Source organism: Protopterus annectens, chromosome 16.part0 (genome assembly GCF_019279795.1).
Source record: "Protopterus annectens isolate FY-2018-M chromosome 16.part0, PAN1.0, whole genome shotgun sequence".
Taxonomy (NCBI): domain Eukaryota; kingdom Metazoa; phylum Chordata; order Ceratodontiformes; family Protopteridae; genus Protopterus; species Protopterus annectens.
In genome coordinates, this window is record NC_056750.1 from 385,599,967 (window position 1) to 385,622,547 (window position 22,581).

Genomic DNA, 22,581 nt, shown 5'->3' on the forward strand with positions numbered 1-22,581 from the left:
TGATGTGTGTTTATCACTGTTTATTACTTTCCTGTATAATAAATTACTGTAATATAGAGAGCTTTTAGTTCACTTAAATTAAAAATGCATTGACATCTTCACTTTTCATGATTATGCATTCAGTACTTATAGATACCTCAAATTGACATATGAACATCTAATTAGATATCCTTTTTTTTACATACACACACACACATATATATATATATATATATCTAGGTTCAGACTGTCAAACCTCATATTGACACCATATGATCGATGCTCTGAAACACACAAAAACAAAAAATGTTCTATGTACACTCCCTGCTAATACTATGTACCAACTTCAAGACTGCACTACATTGGGGAAAAAGGCAAATTTGCTGATCTCTACTGTACTATGATATCATTGTACACATAATGCCTTCAGTAACCAGTGTTTATATACATCTGTATCTACACACACACACACACACACACACACACAAATAAACCCATACATATCAGTTTACCCTAAAACTAGTTTGACTAATATTCATTGAACATTTTTATTATTTTCAATTGTGCCAATTTCAGCTATAGTCAACTTTTATTTAATTGACAACACTGTTTAAGTTAGTGTCACAGTTTGGTTACTATCATATGCTCATAGAGATTGCATATACAACGTAGATGGGTATGGCAATGAAGCCCCCCCCCACACACACACCCATTGAGATGTTTTGGTCATGCTTTTGTATAGTATACCATAGGAAGTAGACGCTATTATAATTAAGGAAGTAGTTATGGGTTGGTACTTCCAGTTTGATAGTTCTAAATATTTGCATTTAACAGCAGTGGTAAGTTTTATTTGAACATATTTTATATGTAATACATAATACACTGTTAACCTCTTGGGGTTTGTTTTTCTGCTTGGGTGCATCATACTTGCTGTTTTTTTTTAAACTAAATTACATTTTACAGATAGCTTTGTTACTCCGCTGATTGTTGTAGTCAATTTTTTTTCTTAATTTTTTGTGTAAAAGAGAAATATTTTGTGATAAGTAAATGGTTGTTGATGAATATATATAGCTAGCTAGACAAAGCTGATGGCTGTTGATGAATATATATAGTTAGCTAGACATAGTCAAACAGGTATAGATACACACAGAGTCAGTGACTGTAGTCAATATGTCACTCAACTGCTCAGCACCACTTGATCAAAATGATTGATTCTGACACTGCACCCTATCACCAGCTCATATATACTGTGATTTTTGTGCGACTTGGAGATGATAATATATAATAAATAAGGATTTGGCTTTGAAAATGTTCTCATCTTTGCTTTGGTGGTATATGAAAAAAAGTTAAGTACTCACCATAATGTTCTATCTGTGTTGTCCATTTTCTTTCTTCCTCAACAAATGGGTTCAGATCCAGCCCTTAAATCCAACTCAGCCACTTTTCCAGCTCATGGAATACAAACTCTTGAGCTTCTTCCTTACCCATTATGCATCAGTCCCTTAACATACCTCAGATCTTGTTTACTGCTTCTACAACCTGTATAACATAAAGGAATGAAGAGAGAACAGTATCTGGAGCTCAAATAAAGGAGCGCTGGTTCCTTCAGCATCTTCTAGCCTTCCAAAAGTCAAATTTGGTAGGGGGTTGTTGAAGAAGAATGAAAATGGACAACACAGATGGAACATTATGGTGAGCACATAACTTTTTTTTATCTGATGATGTAATTTTCATTCGTTCCTCAAAAAATGGGACAGAGTACCCAGCTACCTAAATCATGGGAAGACTCTAAGGAAGGATATTGCTGAGCACCACTGAGCTAAAGGCGACTCTTACCCTAGAAACCATTTCCAATTTGTAATGAGCAATAAAGGTATGGAGATTAGCCCAAGTTGCAGCTGCACAAATACCATCCAAGGAAGATTTGGAATAAAATACCAAAGAAGTTGCCATAGACCTGGTAGAATAAGCTTTGGGTGGTTTTGGTAAGGACAAACCCAATGTTTGGTAAACAAAAGAAATGCAGTCAGTTAACCATTTGGCTAAAGTCACTTTAGTAACTGATTTGCCCAATTTTGAACCCAAAAATAAGACAAATAATTAATCTGATTTCCTGAAATCTTTTGCCCTGTGCAGATAAAAACACAGCTGTTTATGGACATCCAACAAGTGCAACATATACTTTTCTTTGTTTGAGAAATTTGGAAAGAAAACTGCAAGATTGACAGTTGATATTGAATTCTGACACCAACTTAGGAAGAAAAGGTGGGTTGGTTCATAAAGATACCCTGTCCTTATGAAAATCCAAATAAGGAGGCTTAGAAGATAAGGCTTGAATTTCTGAAAGTCTTCTAGTGGAAGTAACAGTCACTAAAAAGAGCATTTTCCAGGTAAACAATTTTAAATCACACTTAGCTGATGGGTCAAATGGTGATTGAGTCACTGACTAAAAAAACATATTTAAATCCCACGGTGGAGTGGGATCCTTAAAAGGGAGCCTAAGAACAAAGCTTCCCCTTACAAAGTTTGGAAGAGGCTAAAGATGAGACATTTATTCCTATGTGAAAGTTAGAAATGGCAGCTAGCTGTACTTTAACAGATGAAGAACTAGCACCCACATAAAAACAGTAGCTAAAAATTCAAGAACTTTAGGTACTGCTTCAGAAAAGGGATCAATGTAATTTTGCTGTACCCAAAAGACAAATCTTTTCCATTTAGTTTTGTAAGTTTTTCTAGTGGAAGCTTTACAGGAAAACAAAAGGATGGGGTGGACAGAGGAGGAGAGGCGGGGCTGACTAACTATCAGCAGAACTGGGGAAACAATGTGGTCAACTTTAGGCCTCAAACATCCAGGCATATCATATATGTTGGGTGGGACAGAAGGTCTAAAGTTGGAGCTAGGACCCAAGGTGGATGAAGTAGATCATACCAAAGAAATAGAAAACAAATCTGATGAGGCCAATAAGGGGTAATTAATATAGCTGTGCTATTCAATCAAAATGTTTTCTTAAGAAATCTGGGGATTAGAGGTATTAGGGGGTAGGTATAGAGGAGACCAGGGGGACAATCATGGAGAAGAGCATCTCTCGGCAAGTCCCCCAGTGGGGGAATCGGGGCAAAGAACCTGCTGCACTTGTTGTTGTGATGTGAGGCAAAGAGGTTGCAGCAAAGTTGGCCCCTTTTCTGCAACTTTCATGTGTAGGCATTAGAATGGACCTGCTTAACGTGTCTGCTATCACGTTGGATTTCCCCGGAATGTGCATTGCTATTAGAAACCAATTGAATTAGCTCACCTGTTGCCACACTCTCATAACTTCTTGGCATAGGGAGTAAGATTTGGTTCCTCCTTGTTTGTTGATTTACCAGACCAATGACAGTGTCCATCTGAATCACAATAGCTCCAGAGGGAAGACAGTCTGGAAACGCCTGCACTGCTAGGAGGACAGCTCTCATTGTCAGTACATTTATATGCATGTAAACCTCTTTGGGGGACCATGTGCCTTGGACTGTCTTTCCAAAGAAATGCCCCTCCCACCCTATTTGGCAAGTGTCCGTGGTGACTATGCCCTTGGGCTGAGGGAGAATGAAGGGATGTCCTTGCATTATCTGATCATAGTAAATCCACCATAGGAGGTAGCTCTTGCAAGTCTGAGTTATCTTGACTTGGGTGGATAAACATTTGTGAAGAATGGATCAGTGAGTCACTTGGGGTGCACTGAAGAATTATCATGTGATACTTTGCTAGTGAAACCAAAACTATCGCAGCAGACATTAACCCCAATGCTTGAAGGATCAAATTGAGTTGAAAGAGAAGAACTTTGAATGATCTTTTTTTACCTGGAATCGTATGGTTTGGACTCTTGGTAAGAGAAGGGAGGCTGTCAAGGTTACTGTGTTGAACAAGGCTCCAATGAACTCCAATATTTGAGTCAGTTTGAGTTGAGCTTTCTTGTAGTTGATGGACATTCCCAGGTGGGAGCATAACTGGAGTAAATAATCTCATGCTTTGATCATATAATGCCTGGTCAGAGTGGTTATGAGCTAGTTGTCCAAGTAAGGAAACACCATGACTCATACCTCTCAACCTCTTAAAGCAACAGATTTGGACAGGACAATAAATAAAAGTGGGACAAAGGCCCAAAAGTAGTGACAATTTTTAAATATTACTTTTACAAACTTAGTTGATAGAATAACAGATTTTGCAGTAGCAAGGATATGAAATCTAAAACTCAAATGTCTATTTCCTAACTTCAGTCTTTAATGATATGCCACTAATTTGCCAGAAAAACACAATTTTATGAAAAATGGACCAAAAATATGAGGCAAAAATCTGGACATTCTGCAAAAATCTGTACAGTTGCGAAGTATACCCAGAATCCCGGCCGTCTCAAATGAGCTGCTACTACTGCTATGCATTTGCTGAATACCTTGGGGGCTGTGGTGAAACCGAAGGGCAGAGCTTTGAATTGGTAATGACTGACCCCAACCAGAAGTGTAGGTATCTTCTGGATCATCTGTACATTTTATACGATAGTACGCATCCTAAAGATCTATTGAGAACATCCAGTCTTCCTTGTGCAGAAAAGGCAGAATGGACTGAACTGTGACCATCCAGAACTTCATAAATAAAACAACTTGTTCAGATTGCTGAGCCCCAAAACTGGTCTCCAGTCCCCCTGTTTTCTCTGACACTAAAAAGAATCTTGAGCAAGTTCAGGACTCTCTGTGGTCTGGGGGGACTTCTTGGGTAACTATTTTTTTAGCAACTTGTTTAGTTCCAGTGCCTCTGTTTCCCTCCGAATGAATGGAATGTTGGAGATTTTGTTTAATGTTAAGGGGGGTGGGTAAGGAAAAGGGTATTATATAACATCTGGAAATTATCTTCTGCACCCATGAATCTTTTGTAATTGCTAGCCAGGCTCTCTGGTGTAAGGATAAATGATCTCCAACTGCTTCCACTGGTGGAAAATTGGGACTCTTTTCAGGAGTGCTGATAGGATTTGTCAGAGGAGGTAACTCTTGGTCCTTCATTTAGAAGACCACCTCTGCTGTGTGGATGGTGTCTCCCATTAGAGTTCCCCCCTCTGTCCCTGGAGGAACTATCTCCATGTGGATCTTGAAAGAAACCTAGGACTTTCTGAACCACATTTATTGACCACCTCTTTGATTCTTAGAAAAGGTCTTTTGAGGGGTTGAAAAACGTATGTCTACAGTAGACAGGGTTTTACCTTCCTGCTCACACCTGGATAGTGTGTCTTTAACTCTGGAGCCAAATAAAGAACTTCTGTCAAAGGAAGCAAAACTTGAAGGTCTCTGCAAAATCACATAGGTGCGTCCAAGCAAGCCTCCTAATGAAAATTCCTGAACCCACTGCCCTTAAGGTACCTTCAGCTGTATGGGAGATGAGCCTCATGGACGAGTTTGAAATAGATTGCAGGGTAGCCAACTGTGAGGAACTCAAGCTCTCTGCCTCAGAAGTAATTGTTCCAGAGGGGGATTTGGTAAGTTCTTTAATCAAATCCCTCTGTAATCTAGTGAAGTGTGCCAAATATTTCAGTGGCCGAAGTAAAAAAGGTCACTGAAGCATACACATGCTTACTGAATCCATCCAATGCCCTAGACCCCCTATTAGGGATAGACCGTGGAACCTTATTCTGCAAATTCCATTTTTTTTTGTGGCTGCTGCTATGACCATGGCATCAACTGGATGTCCCTTCTCCAGAATTTCCTGTCCTTAGGTAGTGCCAGGATCCTGTCTGGCCTACTGGGGATAGGCTCAATGGAATTAGGCTTCTTCCATGCCTATCAAGAGATCAAATCAATGTGGTCATCAGCAGGTGGAGTCACCCACGAGGTAGGTTTGCCAGCTCCAAAAGCCTCTGGGAATACCAACTCCTCATGGAAAGGGTTATGGATAGAACAGTAACCTCTCTGCTTGAGAATTTCTGGAATGTCTCCAAAGGAGACATCATCAAGTGGTGATCTTAGGGACTCTTACTCCTCATCAATGTTGGTAACCCCTGTGACAGACTCTTCAGGGGAGTGTAGGGTACTTCTTCTAGGTGCTTCCTTCTTGCACTTTCTCTTCCTAAGGACTTCTTCAGTGTGATGTTCTAGATAACTATCGGAAGATATCAATATACCCTGCTGGGTATCCTAATGACTTTTCTGGACTGGCTGCCACTGTGATGCAGGAAGTTGAGGCTCAAGATGCAAAGACAACTGGGTCTGGGAAGTAGGAGCCAAGAAGAGTGGAAACATACTTTCCCTTGGAGAAGAGAAAGCTCTCTCTACCACCTTGTAAGCTGAATGCTTCGGAGAGAAAGAAATTGATGGCTCTGAGAAGACATGCTTCTGGACCATGAGCTTCCTTCAACCCAAAGGCAAACCACTAGAGGTAGTTGGAGCCAAGCTGTCCAACTCTGAGGCTCGGAGGGGCAGAGACAGTTCCGACAACCTCTGAGTTGACTCCAACAGCCTGGATACAGTGCTAATTCTATGGCTTCTAGAGTCAAATAGCTCTGATGTGCTCAAAGCTGGTCCTCTTGGAGATGCCACAAAAGTAGAAGATACCATGATCTTCAAATATGATTTAAATGGCTCCAGGATCCTCAGATCCAACTGCTCTGAAACCAAAGGTTGATTGGAGAAGGAGACAGTATTGGTGGGGTAGTACTAATGAATGTCTCTGGACCTAGTGGGGCTGGAGCCAGGAGAGCCCCCATTTGAATTTGTGTCAAGAGAAACTTTATCATCCTGTCCACATTAGCTGTTTTCAGACTTCTGGAGGAAAAAGAGGAAGATGCTACAGATGAAGCCCCAGAATGGTGATGTTTGGAAGACCTGTCAAGAAAGGGAGACAAGAGGACACCAAATCCAAGAATGCAGGAGATCTGATCCATGGTAACCTATCCGATTTTGCCTTTGGATCCAAAACTTTTGCCTTTGGCTTTGAAGGGGTCAGATCGGAAAGTTACGAAATCTTATGAGGCAGTTCTGAGCCCAGAGTGAAGGAGGATGTAGGACCTGGGTGATGCTTTTCAGCCTCTTTTTTCTCATTTTTTTTTTTTAGGGGTATGAGCCCCAGATGCTGCTTCAGAATTTTTAGACAGAAGTAACCCTCTCAATATTCCTTCCATTAACTAAAGCCCTAAGTTTGAAAGCTTTGCATATGTCACAAGCAGACTCTAAGTGTACCTGGCCTGAACAACATGTACACTTAGAGTGTGCATCAGAGTGTGGAATTTTATGGCTGCAGGCTATACATTTTTTTGAAACCAGAAGGTTTTTCAGCTACAGTGTAATCTATAGGGAAAAATAAAAAGGATTTTTTTTAATGAGGGGAGAAAATTAGGGAAAAAAAGGAAGAATTACCAATGATGGTAATTCAAGAATGTACCAAAAGTATGAAAAAAGAAAAGAAAGATTGCCAACTATCATGCAGAAGACAAGGGAAGATGCATAGGTAGAAAGTTTTTAAAGAAATTGATTGATAAGCTAATAGAGAAAAATATACTCACAAACACTACTACTTGAGAGCTTGCAGTGACCACATTCATACGCGAAGGTGGCAAATGAAATCTGAGGTATATTAGGGGACTAATGCATTATAGGTATGGGAGGAGCTCAAGAGTTTCAGTGTTCCACGAGCTGGATCCTAACCCATTTGTTGAGTAACGAATGAAAATGACAACATCAGATCTACAAACAACACATCGGTCTGTCTTAACATACTTCATTACAGAACAGGGATGATGCATCAAAATCTAATACCTCTTTCTAGACTGTACTTCAGTACTGCACAAAACATATGCCCCAAAACAAAATAGATGCTACTATTTTTTCATGCCCATATAATAACTTAATTACATATAAGAAGACATTTCTATCAAATTATTTTAGTATAAATTCAATTTCATATTTACTACGTTTGATTTTTGAAGTTCCACGTCTCTTTAAGTCTCTTGTAACAGCTTTAATACTGCAAGCTTTTATCCAGTTTAATGTAATGCTATGTATATTTCTTTGCTGATTTGGACAAAGTTCTCTTTACTTGCAAGTGCCTTTTTTAAAACTTTGTTCCATAAGTTTCAGGCTTGTTGTTTTAGCCAGACCTCTAATCTGCCTTTTAATTCTCTTAACTTTCTTTTTCATACTACAATAACGGAATTTTATAATTGCTGGCTTTCATCTTGCATTTTTTCTTTTAAATTTGATAGCTGTGCTAAACATGCCCTTTATAATTTGCTGTCAAATGGTAGTTGTGCTTCTTTCCATCCTGATGGCATCATAAAATCCACAAATCTGTTTAGTATTTCCTCCTTAATTCCATATATTCTCCAGTTGTTTTCATAAACAATTTTCAAATCATGATTTTTTTTTGTTATAGTTAGACCAATATGTTACCATATTGTTCTAGTAGCTCTGCCAACATGCAGTAAGCCATTATTTGTTCTAGAGAAATGGTAAACAAGTCCTAAAGGTAGCATTAAAATTCTAATGGTATATCACAGCTTTGCATTAGTTTAAGTAGAGAATTCCAGAAGGATGGAGTATATGCTGAAATGCAAGGCACTAGATGCTTTTATTTTGACCCTGTTAACTGCTTGTTGTCCTTTGCTGAAGGAAATTAAATGATGAAAAGAAGTCTATGCACATAATAATTCTCACTTACCATGGGCTGTGCTCATTTAGGGCTTTATATAAACCATGATAGTAATCCTGTCCAGGAATATCAGTTAGTATAAGCCACAGAGCACTAGTGTAATGATATAAAAAAATGAACACTCAGAAAAAAGGTGCACTTCCATGTTTGGTAGATGTAACTCAGAGTTATCCCCCCCTAGGAAGTCATAGGCAGAGGTCTCTTCAGTGATCAGGATGGAAGACCAAGGTATGCATCAAGACTGGCAGATTCACAGCAGTGAGAAAATATTTCATAATTGTGTTTATTCTTGATCATTTTGATGCCTAAATTGGTGCTAAGTATCTGCCCTTCTTCTACCAACTGACCAGACAAGTTTTTTTTCCCACCCACTGACTTTCAGCCACTGGTGGTGCTGGGACCTAGTTGACAGAGCATCTGTCATAACTGCAGAAATTATGGAGTTTGGTCCCCATGTCCTCCCTCCTGATGCCTTAACATGGGTGCTGCCAAAGGGAAAGGAGTGTCAAGACCAGTAGTGCATGTAGACTTCCACTTATGCATCAGATCCCAACTGAAGCCCTTCACATTGCTTGGTAAATTGACAAAATATCCCTGCCCCAGTCAGTGCAGATGACAGACTCAGAATTGTCAGTGAGCTGCTTCCTGTAAAGTACAGCTGTATACGTAAATTTACCATAACAGATGATGTTCAAATGATCACTGCTGTGGTAGCTGCCTTAGCTATATGAGTTACATCCTATCAAGGACCCCATATGCAAAATGGGAAAAGGGGTTGAGGATGGATGATTATAACAGCCTGCCAGCTTCCAAATCGTCAGGGCACTTTCCACATCCTCAAACCATTAGTGTAAGTTGAGCTGCCTAAACTACATAAGTTTGAGCGGCAAACCATTTAGAGTTTTCATGTTAATGAACAGAGGGAGGTTGAGCCCTGGGAGAGTGTGCCTGTTAGACAATCAGTTAAATGGGGTGGTTATAAAAAATTACTTTTACTATACTGGAATGCATCTGCCAGGATAAGAGAGGTGGCAACCTTAAAAACAGAATAGAAAGAAAAGAGACAGAATGGCAAATTAAGTTAGCCCCCCCCCCCGGTCTAAATGATGTCATTAACATTAAGTGTTTTTAATAGGTAGGAAGTTGACTATTTAATGGTTCTCATGATTTTAAGTCCATGATTGGTTGGTTTATTTAATTATTGCTTAATTGGTATTCAAATAGTATTTTTTTTAAATTATATATAAAATGGAGTTTTTTTAAATGTATTTTGTTTTCTGAAGAAGTCTGTTGACGAAAGCATTGATTAAACTTTGTACTACACTAAAGAACACTTCCATTTAGTTCGTCTTTGTGCTGCCACTGATTTTTTTAGTTTTTTTGGTGGTTTGTCCTGGTTCCAAGGGATTTTGTCAGTTTGGTTCGTTTGGTTGTACTTTTGACGTCCCTATAGCTTGTGCACCAGATGAACTTTTGGACTTATCTATATATACAGTTCCACACAGTCAAGAAGGTATGATAAAATATTTAGTTGGGGTACTTAGTGAGGTAAAGAAATCACTCACAACCCTAAGAAGCTTTCTTATAGTATACCAGCAAAGAAGCCGCTAGCTGATCCAACTGCAGCTGAAGTGTAGATTAGGACTAGAACAGCTGCTGTTGATAAAGTTCCCCTTAATGCTGAATCATTTTTTTAAGGATGTGGCTTTAGTTTTAAATGCATCACACAATCTTTTTAAAGAAACTATTAATTCTCTGGATCAACAGGAAGACAAAAATAATTTTTTAACTCTTGGCTGACCAAGAAAAGAGACTGAAAAAGCATCAAGCTGTTGTCACAGCAAACAAGCACTTTGAATATTGTATTTCACTGAATGTTGTACCTAAGGATCTGAGATACTTTAAACTTTCTAACAGCATTGATAATTAAGCAAAAAGATTAAGGAACAACTTCAAAGTTATATGGGCTTAAACCCTGATCAAGACAATATTTTTATTGCCGTAGACAATTACGAGAAATCTATTGTGCAGCGCAAGTTTAAGAAAGTTATTCGAGATAAGGCAGCTTATGAATCTGGGTTAGCTTATTCTTTTGATTATAAATTGAATAAGGGATCATCTGATACACAAAATAGATTTCATGTTAACTTTAATATTCATATTAGAAAAACTAAGTCCACTGGTGAGTCTACTGGTTCAGAGGTTACTGGCCTTTTAAGATTGGTTTAAAAAGAGACAGGAAGTGAAGGAAGCAGTACTAAACAGGGAGTATCAGAAGGCAACATGAAGCTACAGGATGATATACAGACAGACGACGGAGTTAATATGGAGGTTTCAGAATTACCTTTACATTCTCCTCATCCAGGTCAGTTTGGTTAAAGTAATTTTAATATGGTAAAGTCGCCAAAACACTACAAAGGGGTGAGGGACATAATTCATTCGAAACAGGGTCATGGGTGTAGTCTTCACAAGTGAAGGACCATATGCCTAAAGCAGTGAGTTCTGGTATCAGTGTTTATAATTTATCTGATTTTGACTCATCTGTTTTGCATTATAAAATTTTACAACTGGTTTTAGGTTTTTTACCCAGTTGAGGGGCCAGTCTTACTAGAACTTTGATAGACTTAAAAGTGTTTACTCAAAAATTAAATTTAAAATATATAATGCAGGATGTGACTGTCAAAAAGTTTCTAAACCTTTTAAAATATATAATGCAGGATGTGACAGTCAAAGAGACTATTTCTAAACTTTCCACATTTAATCCTGTCTTGCAACCTACAATTAAAGCTTTTGAATGCTTTTGTGAGAAGGATATTAGGTCTATTTTAAATTCTAAAACCACTAAAAGATATTTTAATTTGGATATGTAAGACAGGAGGGGATTAATGGAACTCAAGAATGAAAGCAGTTTAAGTTTTATGAAGGCAGATAAAGGGGGAGGGCTGTCGTTATGAATGTCACTGAGTATAATAGAGTTATGGAAGAAATGTTAAATAACAAATACTTAGAGGTTACATATGGAAGTGTCTTAAAGAGTTATAAATATATACATCATTGTTTATACAACTACCTTATGAATGGTGATTTGAATATTGAACTGTATGATTTTTTTTACATGTTGACAATCCTAAAGTCAGCGTGTTGTTTGGAATATCCAAAAAACATAAGAATCCAATCAGTCCCCCATTTAGACCTATTGTATCTGCCTCAGGAAGTGTTATAGTAGGTATTTCTTTATTTTTAGAATCTGTTTTTAATCCTTTGTTACAAAAGCTTTCCTCTTATGTCAGTGATTCCTGGGACATTTTGAACTTTATCAGACTATTTTCCTGTAAATTTAAGTATGATAATAATGAATATTACATGTTTATGGTTGATATTGTTTATGACTATATCTCAAAATGAAGGGGTTGAATTTTTAGTTTTTTAAATAAATACACATCATATACAGTAAGGCTATATATTGCCTTGTTGGAGCTTTTATTAGAAAATAATTATTTTTTATTTAATAACAAATATAAACAATTGAAAGATGTAGCCATGGGGGTTACTGTGGCTCTAGCTTTTGCTGGATTAGTTTTAGGATGGTGGAGAAAGAAATTTCCCCCACCATTGATAGTTGTTCTAATATAGTGTTTTATCGCCATTTTGTTGATGATTTTTTTTTTATTGTTTAAGGCTCTGCCACCACTCATGAGGCAATGATAAAAGAAATTAATACTAGCTGTGATTTTTTTGTCTTTCACAGTAGGCAATGTGGGTCAGAAACTTAACTTTCTAAATGTTGAACTAGGCTGGGAAATCTACAAGTTTCTTTTTAGCAAAATACACAGGAAAAATACATTTATTAACAGTAATTTAAATACATAACTTCAAGAAAAAACTGCAGACTCGTCTCACACCTTGTGTAACTTTAGTAAAATTAAAAGGAAATCCACAAGTAATGGTGAAGCACTGTGTCACACAAAAAATACTTTAATCCACTCGTTTAGTGCTTTCAGCCCCAAAATTAGGCCTTCATCAGAACAAACTGTTAAAAAATGGTCCCATTTTTATAAGATAATCAGTACACTTCAAACCAATCGGATCTCAGTTTGCATTAAACTTGATGTAAAACATATATGTGTAAAATACATCCTAAATAATACATACATATTTAACAAACATCAAACTATTTACATTTGTTATAATAGGCTTTTCTTTTTAACACAGCTTTGTAATTGACACCATTGTTAAGCCCTGGTGCCCTGCATGCATCCAAAAGAACCTGCCATTTAAACTCCCTAAAATCTAGTTCCCCATCTCTGTATCCATTAAAATCCACTGGAACATGATCTATAACTGTGAAAAGAAACTTGACACTACCATTTTTACCCACACAATTTAAAGTATGCTTGTAAAGAGCATTGTCCAAATTCTTCTTTCTAATGGCATAATAATGTTAATACATCCTGTTTTTAAGTTGCCTATTGGTCTTCCCAATGTAAAATGAAAAATAGGTTCATAGGTATGTACTAGGCTATCGGCCCTGGGGCCTATACAAGCCCAGCCAAAAAGGTACCCTGGCTTTTGACACCCAAGAAATTTTTTTTTCCTGTGCCACTGTCGAGCAGAGCCACAGAGATGATCCCTGGGGTGAATTTCCTATTTCCCATCCAATCATCAAGATTTTTCTTGAAGACTGCTAATGAGGAGCTTTGTTTGATATAGATAGGTAGTTTATTCCAGAGTATGGGAAGTCTCTGGGACAGGAATCTATCCCTCCGGCATGTTCTGTTTATTGTGGTGACAAGGTTTAGGTCCCTAGAGCGTGTAGCTCGGTGGGATTGGGATTTCTTTAAGTGGAGCATGTCCAACAGCTCTGGGTTTGACATAGCTTTGTATGTTAGGCAGAGATCACCTCTGAGTAGGCGATATGCGATGGAGTAAAGCTGGAGTTTTTTGAGATGGTCTGCGTAGGGCATCTGTTTGAGACTGGTAATCCTCTTTGTGAGGTATTTCTGCAGCCTTTCCAGTTGTTGTAGATGTCTTGTGAGGTACACACCAAAAGGGGCATTGTACTCTATAATGGGTCTAATGAGTGATGAGTAGAGGAGAACAATGACCTCTTTTTTTTCTGGATGAGAAACCTTTTGTGATGAGGTGTGCCACGTAGAAGGATTTCCTGACTACTGTGGCGATGTGATTATCAAAGGAGAGACTACTGTTCACCTGTGTCCCAAAGTCTCTTATCACACTTTCGGTGTTAAGTACACTACCGCCTATGTTGTAGTTCATGGGTAGAGAGTTTTTACCAAAGGGGATGACAATGCACTTTTTGGCATTGAGCTTGAGGTCATGGCTTTGACACCAGGCATCTGTCTCAGTGAGGCCCTTTTGTAGGATGTCCACATCGTTAGGAGTTTTGATTATGATTCCTAGTTTGCAGTCATCTGCGAACTTCATTAGCCAGAGACCTTCTGTGTTAGCCTGTACTTCAGAGAAGTAGATACCAAATAGGAGAGGACCCAGGACTGAACCCTGTGGTACACCACTTGTCACTGGTCTGAAGTCGGATTTGGAGTCTGCTACTTTCACAGTGTGGGTTCTGTCAGTGAGCCAGTTGGCAACCCATCTTGTGACATAGGGATTTATACCTAGTTTAGTGAGTTTATCTATAATTCCAGAGTGGGGGATGGTGTCAAAAGCCTTGGCAAGATCTAGATAGGCTGTGTGAACCACCTTACCCTTGTCTACAGCTTTAGTGACTGCTTCAAAGAAGTCTATCAGGTTTAGGAGACATGATCTGCCTTTTACAAACCTGAACTGGGTGGGATTCAGAGTTTGGAGATTACCAGTGTCTTTGTTTATAAGTTCCATGATGATACGTTCCATGGCCTTGCAGACCAGGCTCATCAGGCTATTGGGGCGGTAGTTCCCGGGGTCTGTGGTGGCTCCCCCCTTGTGGAGTGGGATAACTATTGCTGTGCGCCATTCAGCAGGCACAAAGCCTGAGGTGAGGCTATGACTAAACATGGTACTTAGGTGGGGTGCCAGTTAGTTCTGTAGTTCGTGTAGAACGCAGCCTGGGATGTTGTCTGGTCCCATGGATGCTGTGTTCTTGGCTTTGGAGAGTGTGGTTTTTACCTGTGCAGCTGTGATTATAGGAACTTTGCATTCTTCCGGTATAGAGATGGGCTCTTTAGGGGGTGAGAGGGGGGTAAAGTTAGCACTGAACCTATCTGCCAGGATGTTGGCAATATCAGTTGAGTCTGTATATTTAGTGCCATTGTGCTGTAACTCAGAGCAGATCTGAGTGTTGCCATTCAGATTCTTGACATAGCTATAGAATGCTTTGTGGTTGTCTTTAGAATTAGTGGCAATTTTGTTTACATAACTAGCTTTGGAGGATTTTATCAGGGATCGCAGCTTCTTACTGAGGCTGACGAGGGAGCTCCTCCAACTCATGGGATTTTACTCTCTTTTGCAAGAGTTTCTTCTTTCTGTTGTACAGTTTGTTTATGGCAGGGGACCACCAGATTGGCTTCCCTTTTTTGGAGGATAGCGTCTTGGTTCTGTTTGAGATAGCACGATCCATGCACTCATGTAAGTGCTTATAAAGTGCAACTGTGTAGGATTCAGAAGTCATAACTGTATTGTCCATCTGCATGGGTGTCATGAAGCTCACCACTTCTATCTTAAGAAGCCTGAAGTTGGATTTGGAGAATTTTTTTTACCATGGTTTCCTTAATGGGGGGTGGAGGCAGGATGTGGATATCTAGGGTAATTAGCTTATGGTCAGATCAGAAGAATGAGTCACTGACTTCAGGTGTGGAACACCGGTCACGCATATTGGTAATAACTAGATCTAGGATATTGTTGCCCCTGGTGGGGGTGTGGATAAGTTGATCTAGGGCATTGGAGTTTATGAATTCCAGAAAGTGCTGAGCGAAGGATTTGGTACATGAGTAGTTTTCCCAGTTAATGGTGGGGTAGTTGAAATCGCCCATTATTAGAGTGTTTGGTTGAACTATAATATTTTCCAGTACATCAAGAAAAGAGGAGTGGGAATCCTGGGGCATGGTGGGTGATCTGTAGCAAGTTACAATTTGGATTGCAGTTTTGCCCATAGTTAGTTGCACTTGGATAACCTCGGCTGCATTATGCTGATCAACTAGCCTGGAGGTGTGGATATCCTTAATGAATATGGATACACCTCCGCCTTTGGTGTTCCAGTCCAGGTTACATGACCACAGTGTGGTATGAGTTATAGCCTGGTAGTGCAGGGGTGCTCTCTGGAGCCTTGAACCAGGTCTCAGTCACTGCACAGATATCAATGTTCTCCATTTTAAGGAGTGCCTCGAGTGAGTGCATTTTGAGATTTAGACTTCTGGCACTGAGTAGCATCACCCTCAGTTTTTGCTTGCCTGTTGCTGTTACGGTGGTGAATTTGTCATTGGAACCTTGCCTAAAAAAGGCGCTATAGGGCCGGCAAGAACCTTAGCCAGTATCCAAAATCCCAGGGGTGACAGGTACAGGCCATCTCTGGCAAAACATCATGGTCTGTCGACCATGTCATCCAGGCAGAGAGATACTAGATACCTTTAGAATAGCACCAGAAGCTTAGCCAATTGTTGAAGTCAATCATTTTGTCCTTGTACTGCGGCATCATTCTGGGTGATGGCAGAAAGTTACTCAAGGCTAGGGTCATACCTGTCTGGGCTACAAGATCGGAGAGCTCTTCCATGTCTCTTTTCATGTAGTCCAGGGAGGTACATCTCAGGTCATTTACACCAACATGGACAATGACAGAGTCATATTTTTACTTGTTGTGGAGTGACCTGAGTGCGTGGGTTATGTGGTGGATCCTGGCACCCGACAGGCAGCTGACAGTAATCTTCTCCTTGTTTAGCCTGGTGAGTGGGACATCAGTGTGCCTGACTATAGTCTCGCCTATGACTAGTGTGTTGGGTACGTTGTTTTACCTTATTGGCTGTGGTTGAGTGGCACATCTATGGGCTATGTGTCATTTGGGTTGTGTTGAGGGGTGGAGGTTGCTTGCATTTCTGATTTGGAGGTCGCTGTTGCTTGAGCAGATTATTATTGAGAGCCTCCGCGAATGTTTTTGTGTTTCTATGTGTGGATTTTGGTGGTATAGATTTAGTGAGACTATGTGATGAGTGTGGTGTGGTGTGGTGCAAGTGTTTACCTTCTCCTCTTGACTGTCAAGTTCAGTCTTGATTGGAGAGAGCTTTACCTCCAGTTTGGCTAGATAAGTGCATCTCTCACAGGTTGTAGTTGTTGGGTGGTAGGAGGAGAGGGTTGTGTGTGTACATGAGGCAAATTCTACATTGCCCCAAGATGCCCAGATTCGTCAGATAGACAGGAGAGAACACTGGAAGCAGCCCCTTGGACATGCCTGAATAAAAAAACTATTTTCCTCTAGATAAGTGAGGAAAGTGAGTACAAGAGCTGTTTTTCTCTAAGCAAGTGACGAAAGTAAGCATTTTGCCACAAAGGTAGATTTACAATTAAAAATACTTGGAACATGTCACATCTTCTTCTGGGTTACAATATCAAATTCTGGCCCCACTGAAATATATTTACAATATTTACAGCTTTTACATTTAAAACTGATGTAACAAGACGGTTATCCTTACCGTCCCGGCTATGTTTTGAAAAGTAGCGTGCAGGCTTACTCGAATAAGGCAAAGGAGATATTTCATCCAAAAATAATTTAATAAACTCGAAACACAATATTAAAGACCAACATCCATGTACTCATATGTTAAGCGCTTTCATCTGCTTATCGCATACTTCCTCAGAACAGCTGATTAACACAAATTCCATTCCTTTTAAAATCTTTTTGGAATCTAAAAGGAATGGATTTTAAAAGAAATGGAATTTGTGTTAATCAGCTGTTCTGAGGAAATCTGCGATAAGCAGATGAAAGCGCTTAACATATGAATACATGGATGTTGGTCTTTAATATTGTGTTTCAAGTTTATTAAATTATTTTTGGATGAAATAGCTCCTTTGCCTTATTCGAGTAAGCCTGCAGGCTACTTTTCAAAACATAGCCGGGACGGTGAGGATAACCGTCTTGTTACATCAGTTCTGGTGTTGTTGTTTGCCTTTGAGCTTTTACATTTAAATATTGCAACCCAGAAGAAGATGTGGCATGTTCCAGGCATTTTTAATTGTAAATCTACTTAAATGGCAGTTTTTTTTTGGATGCATGCAGGGCACCAGGGCTTAACAATGGTGTCAATTACAAAGCTGTGTTAAAAAGAAAAGCCTATTATAACAAATGTAAATAGTTTTAAGTGTTTGTTAAATATGTATGTATTATTTAGGATGTATTCTACACATACATTTTTTACATCAAGTTTAATGAAAACTGAGATCTGATTGGTTTGAAGTGTACTGATTATCCTATAAAAATGGGACCGTTTTTAACAGTTTGTTCTGATGAAGGCCTAATTTTTGGGCTGAAAGCGCTAAACCACTGGATTAAAGTCTTTTTAGTGTGACACAGTTCTTCACCATTACTTGTGATTTTCCTTTTAAATATATAACTTATTCTGAAAGCTTTGCTTTTTGTGAATAAATTTTAGCATGTTTAGAGTCTGGTTGTCTTTTATATTTTTGATTCTTTCATTTGAACTGTTGACTCTACTTCAACGTTCCAGGATCCAGTGACTTTGGTTTTACTTGTTTACCAGTTTAATTTCTCCAAGTCTTTTGGGTTTTTCACACCATGATGGGAATGGACCCCATTCCTAAGTTCAAGTATGATTAAAGTTCAAGAAATTAGCATTGTTTCAGTCTTTGGTGCTAGCCAAAAGTGCTCGTCGTAACACACACAATGTGCAAAAAACTGACTAATTCTGCAATTCATACAGAGTTACACGTATTGATAACATATCTAAATACATCTGTAAATTCTTTTTTATGAGACCTACTGCTCCTACTACTATGGGAATTTTCTGGGTATCCTTCTTCCACACTGTCATAATTTCTTTCCACAATTCTTGGTATTTTATGACTTTGTCTCTCTCTCTGTAAGTAAGAAACTGTATTTACTGGGTACGCTACTTTTGTTGTCTTTTCACGGACTACTATATCTGTTTTTCTCACATTTCTTTTTTGAAATGTTGGTAATGGGCGATTCCATGTGATATAAACCTCATAATTTTCTATAATGCTTTGTAGCTCATGTTTCCAATGTTTTCAGCTACTTCAACGTTACAATGTTTGCACAATCCCCACTGCAACAGTCTTGCCACATTATTATGACCTTCTGCCATTAGTGTATCACACCCAGCAAGATTTGTGACTGTTTTAAATTCTGTTATACAAAACCTGTTTTTGTCTGTTTCTCCAACATATTCAATGGACTTGGTAAACCAACATAAACATATTCCACTGTCCTGGGCCACCAATATTAAACTTTCATCTACATTCCTACATTAGATCCTGATTGATGTGAGGTTGTTCTAAGAGTTTTCTGTACTTGCAACTACATTAATGTATTTTCCACATTTCTTACCTTCTAATCTGATCCTCAAATCATATTCTTCCTTTTGTTTTTTGGCACATTCAGTTAGTGCCTGAATTTTATCTCCTGTTTTCATTTCCATTCCCACTTGACACTGATATGCTTCTGCTAAACTAAGCAGGGAAGTCCTCAGAGTTGTTCTAATTTTTTTTTAATTTTTCACTATATTTGGGTCTTGTGAGGTCAGCAGATATGTATGCAGTCTTATGATTGCAGATCTATACATGTAATCACTTTCGAGGAGGCCAATACCTCCTCCAGTATGGGAACATATAGTCTTGGTATACAGTGATTTCAATAAATCATTTGATAAGTATGAAGAAGTTTTCTTGTTTTCATGTCCAACTGATCCAGTCAATTACTCCCAAAACTGTAAGCTAGAACAGCAAGACTAAATTGGTTAATAGCTCAGACTTTGTTTCTAGATGTTAGGGCTGTTTTCAATATTAATTTTAGTCTTCTAAAATATTCTTAAGCTTTATTTGCATTTGTTCATGTTTTGTCGTTGATCCTTCATTAATTCCCAAATATTTAACACTGCCTCATGCTCAAGTTCTTTTATATCACATTCCTGCTCCAGACTGATATTTTCTTGGTGCTGCAGGTTTCCTGCTTTAAAGGTTGCTTTAGCACATTTATCAAGACCAAATGACATTCTTATATCATCTGATAACATTTTGACTACGTGTGGATGTGATTTTAGTTCATCTGATGAGCTATACAGTTTTAAATCTTCCACAAAAAGAATATGAGAAAAGTCTTTACACTTTGCTGTTTTCTGGGAGCCAAATTGCAGCCATGAAGTAATCTGTTAATTAGACAGCTTAATGGGTTAATAGCGAGACAAAAGAGCAGGAGCAATAATAGAGTCACACTGGAATACCCCCCTTCAATTTTTAGCCCCAGGATAATAATTAGTCATTTGTCATGGCTAAACTGCTAAGTGGTTTGCCACTGTTTCATGGTCACTCTAATGTAAATGATTAGTGTAGGGTGTATTTTATAAATTTGTCAGCACTCGTTTATCCATTAATACGGAATGCTGTCAAATGCTTTTTTGTAGTCTATCAGTGCCATACTTGGATTCTTCCCAATTCTCCATTATGACTTTAGCAAAAAATTCTCCATTGTTGCATATGACTTTCTTTTGTTACTCTTTTGTTTTATTACCATGAGTGATTTTTCTTCTAAATGACTATAACTCTGTTGGCATCAGTTCCAGTGTATAGCTGATACATTGTCAGAAGGCAAGTTATTGGTCTATAGTCTTTAGGGTATCTTGCAGGTTCACTCTTAAAAGGAGCATAATTTTTCCTGTTGTTAACCAGATTGGCATCTGTTTGGGCGCGTGCATAAAAATTGAGCTTATGCACGGTTAAATCTTCATGAAAATATGTTGATACTTTTAGCCAGAAGTTAGGTACTGTATCTAGGCCTAGGGTTTTCCAGTTAAGAGATTTTCTTAATTTGGTTTCAGTTTCTCTGGCTGATACTTCATCCCATTTCATATCCTGTACATTTGAACTTCTTATTCTTTCTTTTACTTCTATCCATTCAGCATCTTTGTTATGCCCCACAGGCTCTTCACTGATATTTCTCCAAAATGTGTCTTTTTTTTTTTTTTGGTGGTGTTTCTGTTCCTTTTGCCTCATTTCCTAATTCCCTATAAAACTTTTTTGGGTCATCAGTAAATTGCTTACTTTGTACTTTTATATTTATTTGCATCTCTTCTAAGTTTTTCTGCCTGCGCTATCTTTATTTGCAATAGTGTATGACAGATCCCAGTCTGTTCTGATCTTGCACTTTGCTTTTATCTTGTCTATCTTTTTGAGTATTTTTGATTATTTGTTCCCTCTTCTGTATTCTTCTAACAGTGACACTTCTGTTAATTGCTTTACAGTTTTCTCTATTTGATACTTCCATGATGGCATTTGATTTCTCCTATTGCTTTCCCTTACTGCCCAGTGTTTTGTGGCAAGACTTTATCTGTTATTAATTTAGCTGCAAAGTAATGTATCCTATTTACTTCTGTTATAGGGCATGAATTTCTATGAACAGACTTGATTACTGTGTTAATTTGTTTTATCAAACTTCTAACATTTTGGGTCTTACTGACTTTGTAATCTATTTCTTTCCTTGATCTTAATATGTCTATGCATCTCTATTAAATTATGCAACTCATCCCTTAGATCATTTTCTTCCAAACTAAGGGTGCATTCATGCTCAGTTTCTTTTGGGCATTTTACAGAAAGTTCCAGAACATCTTCTTGTGACATTCTCTTCAGCTTCATTCTGAGTCATCCATTGCTCTTTTATAATAGAACTCACTGGCCTATAACTCCACAACATTGACTGCATCAGAGCTGCTGCCACAATTTTCTGTTCCTTCCTTGCTGTGCAACTCCAACTGAACATTTTTACTGGTTTTCAATTGAAGTGTCTAAAGTATCTCCATATGGCAATGGATCAGCTGCTTCCTGCTCCACTGGTTTCTCCTTAATTTGGAGACTCGTTCTATCATGTTGAAATGTTATCAAAATTACATTTTCTACACTAAATCCTCCAATTTGCAGGTAATCCACAACTTCATTTTCTATTTCTATAACTTATGCATTACGAATCCTCTTTTCTACTTTCCTTCCTTTGTTTTCTTCTTTTTTTGTATTGTGAAATTTTCCATTTCTGGCTGCCTTTGCCTATATTTCTCTTCCAATATCTTTGGAACTACTTTTTTGTATTGATTAATTTGGCCTTCACCTTAACATAAATATTGCACCATATCAGCTCTCTCTTTTGTTCCCATGTCCCTATTTCTTTTTTATATCTTTCAAAAATCCCTAGATTTTGCTCTTTATATTTTTACACTTCTTCAGTCACTTCTTTTTCCAAATGGCCCAAGGTTTCTTGGTCTATTCAGGGTTCTCAAACTCAAATGAGCATAAGGGCCACAATAACACCAAGGATTTTTTGGTGGGACACAAGTTCAAATTATCCACAAACTATACTTGTTTTGTTAATTAAAAAAAACATTACAAAACTTTTTATTTGAAGCAACAGACCAATACTATTCTGTTGTATTAGTTTCAAATATTCTAGTAATTTCAACTAAGCTCTATGACAAAGTATTTTTTTCATGAAACATTGCCTTTCTCAGCTTATGGGGAGGAGGGGGGGTCCTGGATTTTACACTCAGATGAGAAGTGAGGTAGGATCTGGGAGTAGTGCCATCATCCTTGAGTGTGTTTTAAATTTGTAGTTTTGAACATTTTTTCCAGTAAGCAATGAAATAAAACATATATATATATATATATATATATATATATATATATATATATATATATATATATACACACACCAATGATGACAAAAGACGCTGTCCGGTTCGATTCTCAGCTAG

General features: G+C 38.2%; 1 protein-coding gene across 1 annotated transcript in view; it reads left to right on the forward strand.

Annotated features, from left to right (window-relative positions):
• LOC122790310 (TNF receptor-associated factor 1-like) overlaps positions 1 to 22,581 on the forward strand; it is a 661,767-nt gene that overhangs the window by 261,654 nt on the left and 377,532 nt on the right. The window lies entirely within an intron of this gene.